We start from the raw sequence: 17,119 nt of genomic DNA, 5'->3' as shown, positions 1-17,119 counted from the left end.
ATATTTTTTAATGGCTATGTAACAGGCCATTTTGCAGATAAACCGCAATTTTTTTCTTCAAAATCCTACTGGTAGGTATTTAGACTGTTTCTAGTTTGGACTACATGATGTAACATTTCAAGAGACATTTTTATATTGTTGGTTTGTTCTGACTCCACAATTACCCATGTTAAGTAGAGACCCGGGCTTTGAGCTGGGCTGTGGGCTCAGGAACTGGGTCTGGGTGTGGGGGCCCCTGGGGCTCGCCTGGGGAGCAGGGTGTGGGCCCCGCTGAAGGCCAGTGAATATGCAAGGAGCTCTGAAACATTAAGTGCAGGAGACTGGGTGGAGAGCAAGCCAGAGGTCTGGAGCAGAGAGTAACAGAGTGGAGATTTGAAGGAGGTGACAGCTGGAAAAATACCCAGGGCCATAGGACTGGGGATAGAAAAATACGAGGGATGGGGAAGGGGGTAGGAAATGGAGACAATATGTTCAGCAATGACATCTACATTTTTTGGATTGTCCGCTGCTCTTCATAAAAAAAGGTTTGAGCTTCATTCCAATATGCATAAATTTGTTAATAAAGTATATACACGGACTGCTTACCAATAATGCACACTAAGTATTGAATAAACATTTTTCTCCTTTTCAATGAAGTAATAAAAATAGGAGATTTAATTTTTTCTCCTTGCATACCATGGATCTGTTTGTTCATTCGTCTCTGGCGAACAGCCACTCTAGACGGGTGGGAAGCTGAGCCGGGGTCCATGCAGAGGGTTGCTGAGGCCCAAAGCTATTAGGACATCCAGGGGGAGAGAAAGGGGCCCATGGGTGGGTCCTGAGATGGTTATTTACATTTTTACATGGGATTTGAAAATCGATATTCATGGTGAGCTTCGGGCTTGCTGCTGACATTAAAGATCACGCAGGTGGGGGAATACTAAAGGTGGAAGCACGTAAACTGGCAAAAATCCAAGAGCTTTATGAACGGCCAGAGAAATGGCAGATGATGAACAAAGTGAATGAGAATAAAGGAATATATATAGCGGTGGTTTCCAACCTGAGGTCCCTTTAAAAAGTATTTCCAGGGGCAGGGGCGCCTGGGTGGCTCAGTCGGTTAAGTGACTGACTTCGGCTCAGGTCATGATCTCGCAGTTTGTAAGTTTGAGCCCCGCGTCGGGCTCTGTGCCGACAGCTCAGAGCCTGGAGCCTACTTCACGTTCTGTGTCTCCCCCTTTCTCTACCCCTCCCCTGCTCATGCTCTGTGTCTCTCTGTTTCTCAAAAGTAAATAAACGTTAAAAAAAAAATCTTTTTTTAAAAAAAGTAGTTCCAGGGGTGCCTGGGTGGCTCAGTCGGTTAAGCATCCGACTTCAGCTCAGGTCATGATCTTGAGGTCCGTGGGTTCAAGCCCCGTGTCGGTCTCTGTGCTGACAGCTCGGAGCCTGGAGCCTGCTTCGGAATCTATGTGTCTTCTCTCTCTCTGCTGCTCCCCTGCTTGCACTCTCTCTCTCAAAAATAAATAAAAATTAAAAAAAAAAGTATTTCCAAAATTTCAAAAGGAATCCCCTCCCTCCTCCCATTCAATATTTATCCATGTTGAGACCACTTTCCTCTGCTATCATCTGAAATGCTGTCAAGTTCACATGATAGGTAGCTTCACGCTGGTCAGAAGCTCTTGACTTGTCGTTACGAATGTCTTTGATTAAAGTTGGAAAAACTATTTTAATTATTTCTCGGTAAACGTAACTCATTCCATGGGTAAGATTTCTTGAGACCTGGAGGCCTTGTGGAGGGGAGGGGCCCAGGGAGAATTAACAAAAGGGGTTCCTACCAGTGGAACCGTTGAACTCCTGCTGGGCTGTTAGGATGTGGGTCTCTGGGCTACCCATTAGGACGAGGTCAAGGACAAAGGAATTTTGGAGACTTTATAGATGTGGTTGGAACCTAGAAACATAAGCTCTGTGAGAGACAGTGGTCTGAAAGGCAGAGAACATGTGCATTTAATGAACCTGGAGATGACACTGTATATATGGCCCCTACTGAGGTGACACAAAACATTGAATCGTCAAATCAGACTCTTAGGACTCAGCGACCTTACCCAGCATCAAGGTTTACAAAAGATGTCAAGAATACAGGAGGTACGAGTGGAGCAGGGGGGAGGGGGGTGGTCCGGGACCACCGAGGCAGCCCATCAGTCCTTTCTCGCCACATGAGGATTACTCTGCCCAGATTTACGCATGAGGATTCCAAGAACTGTCTGTAACTACCTTGTTTCCACAGAAAGGAGCTGCTTTGGTTTTGAAACATCTCCACTGTGTACTCAGATAGCGACATAGCTTACGTGACTTAAAGGGCTCCCTGTTCCATAAATTCATAGGTTTCCTTATTTATTTACTGTAAGGCAATTCTAGGCTCCCAGGTAAGCCTGGTACATCTGCTAAGAGCCTTCCATAGATGAAGACTGGCTGTTAGCAGACACCACCGCTGGTCGCCAGAGATCTCTCAGTAGCATGTGTGCTAGGAGATCTGACCAGTCCTCTTTCTTTCTCTGGGAGGTAACTCACCTCCCTCCTCCCGCTTAACCATTTCCTTCCCAGGAAACCGTTTCAAACCATGATACGTCTGAAGTGGCTGCAGGCAATAGTTTAGTAGTTTGTGGTCTTAGTCACTTTAATTCCTGATTGAAAGTAGGTGGGATACATGATGCTGCCCTTCAGGCAAGTTGCAAAATAGCTTCTTTCCACCCCACAGCTGTCTCTACCAAGTAGGTAAACTTTTAAACACAACCTTCTTTATTCTAAAAAAAAAATTTATTGATTTACTTGGAAAGAGAGAGAGAGAGCGCGCGAGCGTGCACGTGTGGGGGAGGGGCACAGAGAGGGAAAGAGAGAATCCCAAGCAGGCTCCGTGCTGCCAGCACACAGCACTACCGTGAGATCATGACCTGAGCTGATATCACGAGTCAGATGCTTCACTGACTGAGCCACCCAGGTGCCCCAGGACTTTCCTGACACGGAGGTGAGAGACTCCAAGCGGAACCTATATAACCAATGTAGGATTGCAGGAGAAGTAACACCAGCATGGCTGTCTCTAGCCAACGCAGACAGTATTTCCCCATTAAGGATGGATAAATATTTCCCTGTTTCATTTCCTGGGCAGACACATCTGAGATGCTCCTTAGGAGCCCCAGCAGAATGAGCCCAGCTGCCTATAGTGTTGGCCAACTAGATAGTGAATCCTTGTGTCCCTTGTCTCTCCTCTAACTCCTCTTGTCCCTTTCTCCTGCCCTCTGGGGTCACCTCTCGATTAGACTACCTGCACGCATGTCTTTGTCTCAGGCTCTGCCTTTGGGGAAACTCAGGGGACACCTACTTTGGAACTAATGTACCTCTTGTGCTTTATACAGTGTCATAGTAGGGGCTTAGCAGATTTTTTTTTTTTTTAAGTTTATTCATTTATTTTGAGAGAGAGAGTGCAAGAGAGTGTGAGCAAGGGAGGGGCAGAAAGGAGGGGAGGGAGTGAAAATCCCAAGCAGGACTCGATCTCATAAACCTTGAGATCATGACCCGAGCCGAAATCAAGAGTCAGACACTTAACCGACTGGGCCACCCAGGCGCCCCGGTGCTTGACAGATTTTTGTTGCATAAATAAATGAACGAATGAATGGGAAACTTTTGAAAGGACTAAGGGAGTCATTGGGTACAGAATAGGGGCAGCCATGTTAACACAAATATTTTAGTCTGGGACCGTAAACAGCTGAGGCTTGCAACGTGTAGAATCAAATGGCTTTGGAGTGAAAGAACAGACTTTTTACTATAACCGAAAGTACCTAAGGGTCTCCACGAAATATTAAAATGGTATATATATATTTAAAAAAAATTTTTTTTAACGTTTATTTATTTTTGAGACAGAGAGAGACAGAGCATGAACGGGGGAAGGGCAGAGAGAGAGGGACACAGAATCGGAAGCAGGCTCCAGGCTCTGAGCCATCAGCCCAGAGCCCGACGCGGGGCTCGAACTCACAGACCGCGAGATCGTGACCTGAGCTGAAGTCGGACGCTTAACCGACCGAGCCACCCAGGCGCCCCTAAAATGGTATATATTTAACATGCCCGCCACCATTGTCTACTGACAAAATGTTAACATATGACACAAATCTGAAAATAGAAATGCATTTAAAGTCTTCTATTGATCTGGGGATTGATTGGTATGTTCCGGTGATCCAGGAGAAGTTGGAGTGTTTGGAGATGTCCTCACTATCGTTTTGGTACTGACCCATGGACCCAGTGACTCTGGCTGCGGGGTAATTAATAGGCCCTTGGTGGGGGGGATGGGTTTTGTGGATGGATTTCTATCCCTTATCTTTCTTTGAGGACAGCGCTGTTCCAAAGACTGTAATGACCACCACACCACAGTCTTGCTGATAGGGCTTTTTAGCAGGCCACAAACTACTTTGACTTATGTGATTTTATTGGACTCATTATCACTCCCATTTTAAAGATGAGGAGACTGAGGCTTGGAGAGGTTAAGTAACTTGCCTCACATCACATAGCTCGCAGGTGAAGGAGGTAGGGGTTGAAGCCAGGTCTTCCGACTTCACGTTTTATTTCCTTGGTGTCTTAGGGCAGGTTGCATAGACGCAGAGCTGGAGGCTTGGATCCATGTGCAGGTGATTCGCTGAGCGTGCTGTCAGGTGAAGGGGGCGAGCGGCGGTTTCACATGGAGTCTAATTCAGTCTGATCACGAGGGGAGCTCTGCGACGGGAATTGCACTGCAGTTTCCGTCTTGAAGCAAGGGGGCTGGGCTTTTGTGCCAGGGTCCTTGTCAGTTGCTGGCCCACCGTGATCGTGATCGGGTGGGGTGGGCTTCCAAGAGCCTCTGCTAACAGTAGCTCCCATCACCCGAGTGGGGGGGATGGGCATATTAAACAGTAAAAGGGACTGTAGGGTCTGGGAGGAAAATACTTGTGATTTTAAAGGGGCTGGGGTGGGGGGGCGCCTGGGTGGCTCAGTCGGTTGAGTGTCTGACTTCGGCTCAGGCCATGATCTTGCAGTTCATGGGTTCGAGCCCCACGTCATGCTCTGTGCTGACAGCTCGGAGCCTGGAGCCTGCTTCAGAGTCTGTGTCTCCCTCTCTCTGCCCCTTCCCCACTCATGCTCTGTCTCTCTCTCTCTCTCTCTCTCTCAAAAGATGAATAAACTTAAAAAAAAAGTTTTTTAATGTTTATTCATCTTTTGAGAGAGAGAGAGAGAGAGAGAGTGGGGGGGAGGGGCAGAAAGCGAGGGAGACACAGAATCTGAAGCCGGCTCCCGGCTCCCGGCTCTGAGCTGTCAGCACAGAGCCTGACGTGGGGCTTGAACTGATGAACTGCAAGATCATGACCTGGCCGAAGTTGGACGCTCAACCGACTGAGCCACCCAGGTGCCTCTCAAAGATGAATAAACTTAAAAAAAAAAAATAAATAAAGCGGTTGGGAAAATGGTGGGAAGGCCCAGTGAGGTCCTCATGGGAGCACTTTGGTTGAGGTGAAATTTGAGGAGACTGAAGGGCACTAATACTCCCACGTGGACCCGCCCCTCTCAACCCACCCCTTGAACTTCCAGGATGTCCCCCAGCAGGGCCGGTGCGTGTGCACCTATGAGTGTGTGTACCTGTGTGCAGTGTATCTTTGGGGTTAGGAACTTCCCTCAGACTGGGGATACCTCCAAAGGGGAAGTGGGGACTGAGGCTCCCGCATCAGGTTGGTAGCTCTTTGAGGGCAAGCGCTTGGGTCTTCCTGCCTGGCCTTGGGCTTTCCTAGGGCAGTAAATACATGCCCTGCGTCAGAGAGGGAGATCCCTGGAGACAGGGTCCACATCTGCCTGTCGGGCTGGCATCTCTGGGAGGGCAAGGCTGTCTCCTCCGTGAAACAGAACCGGTTGGTTTTGCTGGGTGCAGGGTGCAGGATGAGGCCCGGGGTTCTGCACTGGCAGAGAAACGCATGGGGGTGTAGCACCGTGTTTTCCTGTTCCAAGGGGAGAGAGATTAGGCGGGTGGTCACTCAGAGGAGTGGAAAATGGGCTTCTGATGAGGAACACTGCTGCCCCAGCAGGGGTGGGGGTTGAGGTGTCCACGGAGAGAGCCAGAAATGTTCTGATGGGCCTGGTGGGTAAGGGATGTCCCACGAGTCTTTCAACGTTTTCTCCGTTTCTAAACCTGTTTCTGTCCCGGCTCAGGGCTCCGCCTTGGACATCAAAATCCATTACACTCCTTATCCTCTGAGGTCAGTGGACAAGAGGTATCCCCCCATTTTGCAGATGAGGAAACTGGGGGTCAGGGAGATGGAATAACTTGTTGTGTGGCACACACAGCTGGAAAGTGACAGAGCGGGGATCAGAACATAGGTCTTCCTGAACCGAAGCCTGTGCCCTTTCTCTGTCACGCCACCTCCAAATGCCATCTTGCCCGATGACTCACGAGTACCAAATCATAGGCTCATTTGATATTTGTAACATGTCAAGGGGCAGAGTGGTACAGCGAAAAGGGCCCACACTGAGATCAGAAGACTTTACGTCCCAGCCGGTGATCTTAGGTGAGTCACTTAGGTCAATGAAACTCGTCCCTGTCAATGTTGGTCTTCCTTGCTTTACAGGACAGCTGAGAGGCTTACCTGATGTAATGCAGTGGTTACGAGCCTGGCAGGTGGATGGCAGATCCTAGCTCTGGTACCTTCTAGCCACGTGACCTTGTGCAAATCATGCAACCTCTTCGGGGCCTCGGTCTTCTCTGTAAACTGGGATAGTTACAGAACTTACATCCTTACGATTGCTACGGAGATTTTAGCAGAATGCCTTTTCCAGAGTAAGCCCCCAACATTTGCTGAGCTACTGTTTAACAGGCTTCTTGTTAAGAGTGTAACCCAAGCATCAGCTGGAGTCTCCCAGCCCCTTGTGATCCAGTGAAGAGATGTGCCAGTGCCACGCCCACGCTGTCCTCAAGATTTCCGGGACCTGACGGTAGTATAGAGTTCAGTGGGACTGGGTTGATGGCTCAGTCTGAAGCCGTCTTGACCTGAGGGCCTCTCCCCCTGCCCCGCCCCGGCCCCCATCATTCCTAGGCCTCATTCCATCTTGCCTTTCGCCGTTCTAGAAGGAGTACAGCAGACCATGGTCTTCCTGTGCTGCCCTCTCCGTGGTACCTGCTCTATGGCGTTCTCTCCGTGGCACCTCCCTGAGGTTGCCCGGCTTCAGTGGTCTCAGACCCCCAGAGTCCAGGTCCCCCAAGCAGTCTTTCAAAGGCTTTTCTCCCCCTAGAGACAGTTCCCTCCCTAAGGAATGCTGGTGCCAGCTGTTAACATAATGGATTTTTCCACTCAACTATGTGACGCAAAGCATCAATTGAAACCCCTGTGTAAGAGCTTAGAGTCAGGAGGGACCTTACAAGTCAGCTGAATCCTTTGTGCTTTGGCCTTGACAGTGTGTCTGTAATAAATAAAATGACCGTTTTGAAGAGCAACCTTCCTCCAGCTTGGGCTCAGACAGGACTGTGGTCCCCACGGCAGGACAGGACAGCAAAAGAGGGTTTGATTTTTGGGGGGCTACAGTTAAAACCATGAAACTGCTCTGGTCCTCCTTCTGAGGCCGCCCTCTGGCTTAGCCCTGGCCTGATTTGGGGAGGAGGGAACTACCTTTTCTGTCTCCCTGGGAGTCCCCCCAGGCTGTCTTCACCCTCCAGGGCAGGTCCTCAGCAGGCTGCAGTGTTAAACGCTCCCCTGGGAACACTCGGAGATGTTAGGTTTGGAATACAATTGCAGCAGGAGGGACAATAAATAAGCCAATTTATTTTATCTCACCTGCTCGGAGTTGGGGTCTTTCTTAAATGGAAACAAGCAGGTTTATGCAAATCGCATGCAAATTAGACCCTTCGTGGATTAATCGAAAGGAAATTGAAGTTCTGGGTAGTGCCCAGGGCTTGGCACCTACGTAGGGTGTATTGTGAATCTCAGTGTGCCATGCGGGGTGGGGGGAACGGAGTCACCCTGGCGATTCTGTGCTTGTCCTGAGGTCGAGTCAGGTGGCAACTGTCAGGCCATCTGGAGTGTCCCTCTGGTGGTGGGGGCTCAGGTGGGCAAGGATTTCTGACAGGTCGCTGTCTGGCATTTTGAACGGTGCTATGTAATCACCACAAGCGCTCGCTCCGTCCCTCACTGCTTGCCCATTCTACCTACCGGGGGCCTTGGTTGGTTTGGCTGCCTCCAGGCCGCAGGAAGGCCTCTGGAAGGCCCCCCACCCCATCCAGGCTCTTCCTGCTTTCTTCCTCCATCACAAAGGGCTGCTCTTGCCAATCCCCACAGAGGGACAGTGTACATTATTCCTTGGATCTGCCTTCTAGAACCCTTTAGAAAAGCTCCACTTAGTGTCTACCCTGAATCCTACCAGCTACAGAGTAATGTATGCTTTCATTGCTCGTATCCTAAATGGAGTGTCACAGCGGTCCTTGACTGTGGCCCCACATTGGAATCACCCAGAGAGCCTTAAACACACCGAGATTCCGATTTGATTGCTCTGGGGCCCCACATGGGCTCTGGGAATTTTAAAAGCTTCGTGATGATTCCAGTGTGCAGTCTGGTTGAGAACTATTGGCCTAACATTCGTGGGCAGAGTGGACATTTAATGACCCTTGTTTTCCCCAGCTGCTCCTTGGAGCTATTAAGCACCCCATTCATCAAGCACCTACTAAGTGCCTCGTGCCTTAGATGCATCATCTCTTACAACTCTCTTAACGGTCTCAGGAAGCGAGTTTCCTCCTCCTCGTCCCTGTGAGGAAAAAGGCTCAGGGAGATGAGGTTTTTTTTGTTTTTTTGTTTTTTTTGTTTTTTTTTTTCCCCTGGGATCATTCAGTGGGAAGCGGCAGAGGCAGAATGAGATCTGGGGGCTGTCTGACCCGAGGCCCCCTGCTCCTGCCGTTCCCTCCCACGGTCCTCCTGGAGGGTGGTCCAGCAGAACGGGGAAGGAAAAGAGCCTCAGCACGTCTCCGTGCAGAGCACGGGGCTCCAGGCCGGGGTTTGGGCTTACCGTTGGCTGGCTTTGTGACCCGAGGCCCAACCCTTCCTGGCCTTAGCTTCTGTATGCCTGCGATGGAAAATAGCAACGGGGTGGGTGTGAGGACTAAATAAAAACGAGACCGTGCTTTGTAAGCCATGAAATGTGATACCCGCATTAATTATGTTTCTTGTACTTCCCCTTTGCACCGCCGGTTGCAGGTTGCGGGTCTCACCACTGCCTGCCTCTTGCGCAGCCGCCCAAACACACAGGTGTTTGGAAAATTCGACTCACTTGGCCTCCCCTCTCTTGTGCCGCTGCCTCCGGAGGCTTCTGCTTTATCCTCTCCGCTCGGCGGAACACAAGCGGCTGTCTCCCTGGGAGAGTCGGGTGGGAATTAGGTTAAATAATTTAAAGGAACTTTTAATTTTTAAATAATTCCAATTTGCATGTGTGCAATTTACTTTCCTTCTCTCCCCACTCCTCCCCCCCCCCGCCCTTCCCTGGCTTATTTGTTTGTTTATTTATTTATTTATTTATTTAAAAAGTTTGGGGTATTTTTTGTTTCCCCCTGGATAACCAATTTGCTCTGAATGGCAGTTAGCCAGCGTGATTCAGAATAACCACAGATCGTAAGGCGAAGGCAGGAGGCAAAATCTGCTGACTTGGAACCGTCTGAAAGGCAGCTCTGCCCAGCCCCCCTTGGGAAAGGAATACAAAAGATGCGCAGGCCGTGGTTAACCTTCGATGTATGCAAGGGGGTCCATGCAGTGCTGCGTGGGGACTGGGAGAAGCCCAGTGCATAGACGTGCTGGTGGGGGCTGCAAGGGGGCAGGTCAGGAGGCTGGGCTCAAGGCCCCCCTGCCCACTGGAGCTGCAGCGCCTGGAGCCTCGTCCCTCCCGGCCTTGGGCTCCCCATTTGTAGAGTGGGTGCACCAGCACCTCACACCCGGAGGCTTCTGTGAGCGCACGTTTGTTTGGAAGGTCGAGGGGGTGCTGACACGCAGTGACCGCTCGCTTGTGGGATCCATGACCTGTGAGCAAAGGGAATGCGGGCCTTTGGGGTGGAGACCAAGAGCCGGTGACCTGGCAAGGTCTTCTCTTTCTTCCTTTTGGTTAGATTGCAAGTGCTCGTGGAATTTTATTTTTTAAAACTTTCTATGTGGAAATTATCTCCTATTTACAGGAAACTTACAAAGCCGGAGGCTAACATTTTACCACCCTTTCTGTCTCTTTCGGCCGCAATAGGAAGTGATTTTGCCCCCGTTTGGTAGTGCCTGGAGAGTTTTGTTGCCGCACTTGAGTAGGGGGTGGGTGATACAGGCATCTAGTGGGTAGAGGCCAGGGATGCTGCTAAACTTCTTAGGATGCACGGAAACCACCCCATCTTCTGCCCGACACAGAATTATCTCACCCAGAATGTCCGCAGCGCCCAGGTTGAGAAACCCCGCATTGTGGGTGTGGATGTGTATCCAAAATGATAGTTGCAGGAGTGATGCTCCTTTATTCCTAAATATTTCAGTGTGTATTTCCTAAAAGCAAGGGCGTTCTCTTACGTAGCCACAGCTCAGTTATCACAATATCGTGGAGCTGACATTGACACAGGGAGGCTTAGGTTTGATGCTGCCAGGAGTCCTCAGGGAGCAGGCGGGACTCCGTGTAAAGGGCACTGGAGTTGGACATGGAAGTGGACAGAAGCTTGGACTCTGGAACGGTGGGGTCAAGCCCCACTGCCCTGGACAATCTTTTGTCATTCCTCCCTGCAGAATGGGGCTGACAGCGTTTTCACTGCCCGCCTCCCAGGACTGTGGGTAAATAGATGGGAGAGGAAGTGCTTTCTTTGCACACGAGAACAGGAGACTGCTGTACTGTCCCCAGACAACACTTGGAGCCTTCCTTCCTGGATCAGAGATTGGGTGTGAGGGGCAGACTCCCTTGCGGCTGGTCCCTGGCCGTGAAACTCCAGCTGTCACCAGGCTTGGGGCTGCTGACAGACCTTCCGCCTTCAGGGGCACATCTGGGCTCACCACTGAACCATGCATAGCAGGTGGATGTGCCCCAGCAGGGAGTGAGCCGGCTTCCTTTCCTCTGGAAGGAGGTGACCTGACTTGGGGGTACTGCTCTATCTCCCCTGATATACAGAGGGAAGGGGGAAGGGAACAGAAAGACGGGGCTCCATGCCTGGGTGGCTGAAGACAGAGAAATGCTTGGCCACACGTGTTCCTAGATTCTACTTTCGAGAACGAGAATGTGCTTCGTTTTTCACTGAAAAGTCCTTTGTAACCTCCATGTTGGAATTGTCCCAAAACAATGTATTTTAAAGTTTGGAATTGGAGGGGCACCTGGGTGGCCCAGTCGGTTGAGCGTCCGACTTTGGCTCAGGTCATGATCTCACGGCCCTTGAGTTTGAGCCCCGCATCGGGCTCTGTGATGACAGCTCAGAGCCTGGAGTCAGCTTCAGATTCTGTGTCTCCCTCTCTCTCTGGCCCTCTTCCACTCATTCTCTCTCTCTCTCTCTCTCTCTGTTAAAAACAAATAAACATTAAAAAATAAAAAAAAAAATTGGAATTGGAAAGAAGAAACAAACATTTATTAACTGCTTTCCTTTGTATTGTATATTTCACCTTTTTTCATTCTCCCTCGTATTTGTGAGATAGATAGTAATTAATACAGTTGTTAAGAAAGGCAACTCGGCGGGGGGGGGCACCTGGGTGGCTCAGTCAGTTAAGCATTTGACTTTGGCTCAGGTCATGATCTCATGGTTTGTGAATTCAAGCCTTGTGTCGGCTCTGTGCTGACAGCTCAGAGCCTGGAGCCTTCTTCGAATTCTGTGACTCCCTCTCTCTCTATCCCTCCCCTGCTCATGCACTCTCTCTCTCTCTCTCTCTCTCTCAAAAATAAACATTAAAAAAAATTTTTTTTTTTTAGAAAGAAAGGCACTGGGGTCAGAGAGGTTGAGTAACTCACCCCAGGTCACACAGCTGGTGGATGGCAGAGCTAGGATTAAAATGGAGATGGGATTTCCCTCAAAGCTGGTGTTGTTCCTGGTTTAAATCCTGGTGCAGCCATCACTAGCTCTGTGACCTTGGGCACAGAATGCCAGTTTCCCCATAGTAGGAAGGGTGATAATCATGTCTGTCCTAGCTGCTTTATAAACTGCCCATCAGTTAGTATTTTGTTATTGGTACGAGGGATGTTCACCTTTGGGCTTCATTTCTCGTGCGCCCTTTGTGTGAGTGGGTGGAGGCTCATCAAGGGAACTGGCTCAGCAGGGCCACGACCACTCAGTGACGGGGGGGTCCCCCGGTGATGGAGACAGAGAACGCACCCATAACTAGACGCATGTCAGGTGGTCCCTGCTTTTTCTCGAGGATGATCTCCCACTATGTGCAGCCTCCTGGCTCGCTCCCTGCCCCCCCCATCTTCCTTTCTGGAAGCCACCTGCAGTGACCTGTACGCCTTCAGAGAATGATGTGAGCTCCCTTACCGCAGAGGCAGAGGAGGGATTCCTATAGCATCACCACCCTTTGGGGCTTAGGATAGAAGCCACTGCAGGCAGTGCAGGTGCTGGCCGCCCCTCCTCCACAGACTCGGGCTCTGGGCCACAGCACAGCCCCCAAGGGCAGCTCAACATCGGTCCCCCTCCCCGCCTCCCAGAGGGTCTGTGCGTGAGATTCCTTCCCTTCCCCGTAACATCTCCAGTGGTGGAGGAGCCTGAGAATTCCGGGGGGCCTGTCAGGGAGTGCGCTCAGCCTGGGTCTGGGTGTTCACCTCACTCTTTTCCATGTTCCCCTCTGGCTGGGCAGAACCGAGGAAGGGTCGAGAGGGCTGAGGGGGTCCTGACATCGGGACAGGGTTTGGGCAGGAAATGGCCAGATGCGCTGAGCGGAAATGGCAGAGAGAAGGGCAGGAGTGGCGGCCGCTGAGGGCCGTTTGGCGTTCGTCTAGCCCTCCGGATCTCTGATGCCTGGCTGGCCAGCACTTTGAGCCCTGCCTCTTTAATTCCTGGGCCTCTACCGAGGGTGCCGCTGCCTGGCTCTGCTTCCACTGAGCTGCTCCACCTGGTGCCTGCCGGCGGGCTGACTGGGCATCCAACCCATTGCCCCTGGCCTTTGCTTCCTGGGAGGCACCCCTTCCTCTTCTGGCCTCTCTGCTGCCTGACCCCTCCCCTACCAGCACCCCCTATTCAGGGTGGCTTCCCCTGGTCTCTGGAGTCTGCCCTGAGTTGGCAGTGAGTCCCAAGGCTTGGCTGCCTCGCCCGAGGGGGCTTGTTTGGGTCCAGATCGTCCTCTGAAACTTATCTTCCGGCTCTCATCGGCACGGCCACAGTTTGGGATACGAGCCCAGAAAGGAGATAATTACATCCAAACACAGAGGTGTTGAAATTGTGGAAAGAAAAAAGCCTACAAAAGCAAAAGTGCCATTTACTTTATGCAAACGGTGCTTTGAAAGGAACGTTGGGGATCAGGTTGGACGTGAGGGAGAACTTTTCAGATTAGCCTGTATTCCTGGTAGATCTTCTCTGTAGAGCTCCAGGCAGCAGGGGCTGGCAGGGGTGGGGCAGTGCGGTGCCCCAGGGGGGTGCAGCGGAGGCAGTGTGTGTGTGTGTGTGTGTGTGTGTGTGTGTGTGTGTGTGTGTGTGTCTAAATCAGCTGCCGCCACCAAATCTGATAATGTCTTTGCCTAGCAATGGCCAAAGGCCTTTTGGAAGGTTCACCAAACACTCTTATACCAAATGAGTATTTATGGAGCATGTCCTATGTGTCAGGCATTGCGTTAGGTGCGGGACGTAGAGGTGAGCAAAACAGGGCTCACGGTGCAGTGGGATAGGCAGGTGTAAATCATGGTGATAAACTGGTGTCTCTACTTGGAAGGAAAGGAACGTCGCTCTAGGAAAGTATAGAGCAAAGGAGCTTGGGCTGGGGGTGGTCTCTTGGGGAAGGGACACCTGAGCTTGGACTGGAGGATGTGTAGGAGTTCACCAGGCAAGAGGGATGGGGAAGAGGTGGGGTAGGTGAGCAGTGTAGACAGAGATCCAGAGTGGGTGGGAAGGTGGTGCTTTGGGAGAAGTAAAAGAAAGTCAGTGTGGCAGAGTGGGGGGAAGGACAGGGTGCAAGAGGGTTTGGGGGAAGTGTGTGGGAGGACAGGTAAGAAGAGGAGAACAAGGGTAGAGTCAGCCTGGAATGCCAAGCAGGTGGGGGTTGGGGGGGGTGACATGGCGGTGGGCCTGAGGTGGGAGGGGTGGAGGAGATGGAGGGATGGAGTCCAGCCGTGGGTGCGTGGGCTAGCTATAAAACTCTTCCTTTCAGTTTGAAATGCAAAGGGGGCATCTCCAGTATGGTAGGGGTGGGGAGGAAGGACACAGATCCTTTTGTTTGTTTTCAGCTTTGTTGAGGTGTGACTGATAAGCTACATGTTTGAACTGTACAATTCAATGCGTGTTGACCTATGTATACACCCAGAAAGCCATCACCATACTCAAGATAGTGAGCATATCCATTATCCCCAAAAGTTTCTTTTGTAATCCATCCATCCCCCCAGCCCCATGTCCAGGCGACTACTGATCTGCCTTTTGCCATCACAAGATTAGCATGTATGTTCTAGAAGCTTATATAAATGGAAGCACACGTTATGATAATGTACTCTCGTTTGTCTCTCTTCTTCCGGGAAGCACAATTATTTTGAAACTTACCTGTATTGGACACGTAGTCTCTTCCTTGGACTTTACTGCTCACTTTTTTTTAATCTTGGGTAAATCTCTTAAGCCCTTGCCACCCATGGCGAGGTCTGTGGACCCAGCCGCCTCTGTATCACCCAAGGGGTTTGTGAGTGATGCAGACCTCAAGCCCCGTGGCAGCCCTGGGACTCAGGACCTGCATTTTTTACCAGATCTTTAGGACATTTGTTCGCACGTTAGGGTTTGAGGAGCACCGTCTTAAGCTCTCTGGACCTCGGTTTGTTTCTTCCCGTGTTTGTGGACCGCAGGTGCAGGGAGTTGAGTTAATTACACTCAGTAGTTCATGGTCAACATCAGCCTTTCCTTTCATGGCATCCATTGTGTACTTTCTCCGTCCCCTATCCTCACTTTTGTTACCCCCCCCCCACAGTCACCCCCTCTAATGTGTTTGGAATGTGTTCTAAAATATGCATGCACCATGGTAAAATACGTATTATCGATCTCTGCGGGCACGTGCTTTAAATTTACACACATTTAGTTGTGCTACAAATCTTCAGTTCCCAGCTTTTTTCACTCAACACCTTGGTTCGGGGCCCACCCTATTGCTACAGGTATAGTCGGCCCATGGTTTCTTACTGATGCTGAGTTCTCTCTAGCGTGTTTCTATGACCTGCTTCTCCTCCATTCTCCCAGGGAAGGGCGAGGGACACCTGAGGACGCCTCCAGCTCCCCACTACTATACATAGCTTCATCCTTGTGGGCTGCACCTGAACCTCCATCTTTCCAAAGGAAGTGTCTTTGGCTCAATGACCCAAGTTGTCTGCAGCTCTGACTCTAGTCGCTTATTTTGCCAGTGGATAGACCTCAGCAAGTTTCAGGCCCCCAAGCTGTCAGGCAGAAGATCCGAATAGTTGTGTTTTCCTTTGAGTGAAGTTTCCAGCTCTGACACTGTGGATGGTCTGAAATCCTTTGATAGTCAGAGTCCCTGAGACCTTCTCTTTCCCCTGAGTGCACAAAGTGCCTTAACTTCTGAATTTTTCTTTTTTTTTTTTTTCCCTGTGAATAATACACCAGCTTCTCCAGGGAGCTGAGTGTTGCATCAGTTTGCTGCACTGTTTAAAATCCCGATTCTGCAAACTCCTCAGAAGGGAGCGACAGTTCCTACTCCTGTGTAATCATTTATGGATCAGGTAATGATTTCCCTCTTGGCTTAATGACAGTTCTATTCTCGGGAGAGCCGGTCAGCTTGTCAAATATTGCTGATGTTCCCTGGTAGATCAAGCACCGTGGCTCTGTCTGCCATTCCTTCTTACCCTTGGCACCTACAATGGGTGAGAAAAGTCACTTCTTTCAAAGGAATCTCAGGACCAGTGAGAGGGTCGGGGTATGAGGAATGGAAGACTTGATTTGCCTTTGTCTGAGGGCATTGGAAGATGTGCCTGCTTCCCTCCCTGTTCTACGTGCTGGGTGTCTTTGGAGGCAGAAGAGGAGGCTGGGAGGGGTTTTTCAGTGGCCGAGGGGGCCACACCGTGACTTTTCACTGGAATCCAGCAACTCTTAACGACTCTACCACGTCCCAGGCACTGTGCTGATTTCGTGGAGCTCAGGCTAATAGGTTTGGCTGGTTGCCCCGGAGGACGTTCCTCTAGGAAGACTTTAGTGGGACTCCATCTTGTTCTGGAGCAAACTGGTCAGCGGTGGAAGAACCCAAAGGACGTGAGAGGTCAGTTCGTCTGGACCGTCATGAGAGCGAGCTGTGCGCTCAATTACCTGGGCTGATGAGCAGGGGGCGGAGACAGCGACCCTCTGCCAGCAACGCTCCTAAATAAAAATTCAGTTAAGAAAAATCAGTCTATGCCGGCGGGGGGGCGGGAGTTGCCAAGGGTGGTCTGGGGACCTGTGCTAGACTGTGACCAAGTTGTCACGGATGAGATTAGGAAAATGAAAACAATGTGGTAAGTTCTTCTTGAAGCTAAACTTATTGACTATTAAGGACTCTACTTTGGGATTGTCATCCAGTGTCCCTGGTGTTCATGAAATTGAGATGATAGTAGAAATTACAGAAAATAGAAGATGACTGCGAAGTCCTTGTGTGGCTGTAAGTTTTCCAATCTCTGCCAGGCTTTCTCGCGCGCGCGTGGGTGTGTGTGTGTGTGTGTGTGTATGTGTGTGTGCGTGCGCGCGCACACGTGCACACAACTGTGCATAAATTTGACTTGTTTGTGAAATTCCAAAGCCTGAACACCACCAGCGCAGCTTTGGGATCGGACGTACCTTGATTCTTAGCTTCTCCTCCAAATGAATATCTTAACACGTCATATCCAATTTGTGCCTAAGTAATGTTGCTTTGTTTCTAATAATAACAATGTTTGTTAAGATCAAAATCTTACCTTTGGAGAAGGAGCACGCTCCACAAATTAGGTTAATTTAGCAATCATTAAC

The 17,119-nt window shown here is 50.4% G+C and overlaps 1 protein-coding gene across 11 annotated transcripts in view; it reads left to right on the top strand.

The window, feature by feature from the left end:
• The window catches only part of MEGF11 (multiple EGF like domains 11), a 362,425-nt gene that overhangs the window by 52,650 nt on the left and 292,656 nt on the right, over window positions 1-17,119 (top strand). The window contains exon 1 of one of the 11 annotated variants that reach the window (XM_086710992.1): window positions 15,755-15,867. The exons of the other annotated variants lie outside the window; for them this stretch is intronic. The gene's annotated coding sequence lies outside the window, so the exon portion shown is untranslated. Of the gene's footprint in view, window positions 1-15,754; window positions 15,868-17,119 lie in introns of those variants that run through there. 11 annotated transcript variants of the gene reach the window in all.

The sequence above is a fragment of the Puma concolor genome, chromosome B3 (assembly GCF_028749965.1).
Source record: "Puma concolor isolate L17-30 chromosome B3, mPumCon1.1.hap2, whole genome shotgun sequence".
NCBI classification, from domain to species: domain Eukaryota; kingdom Metazoa; phylum Chordata; class Mammalia; order Carnivora; family Felidae; genus Puma; species Puma concolor.
Note: the sequence above shows the minus strand (reverse complement) of the source record. Positions and strands in the feature narration are given on the sequence as shown.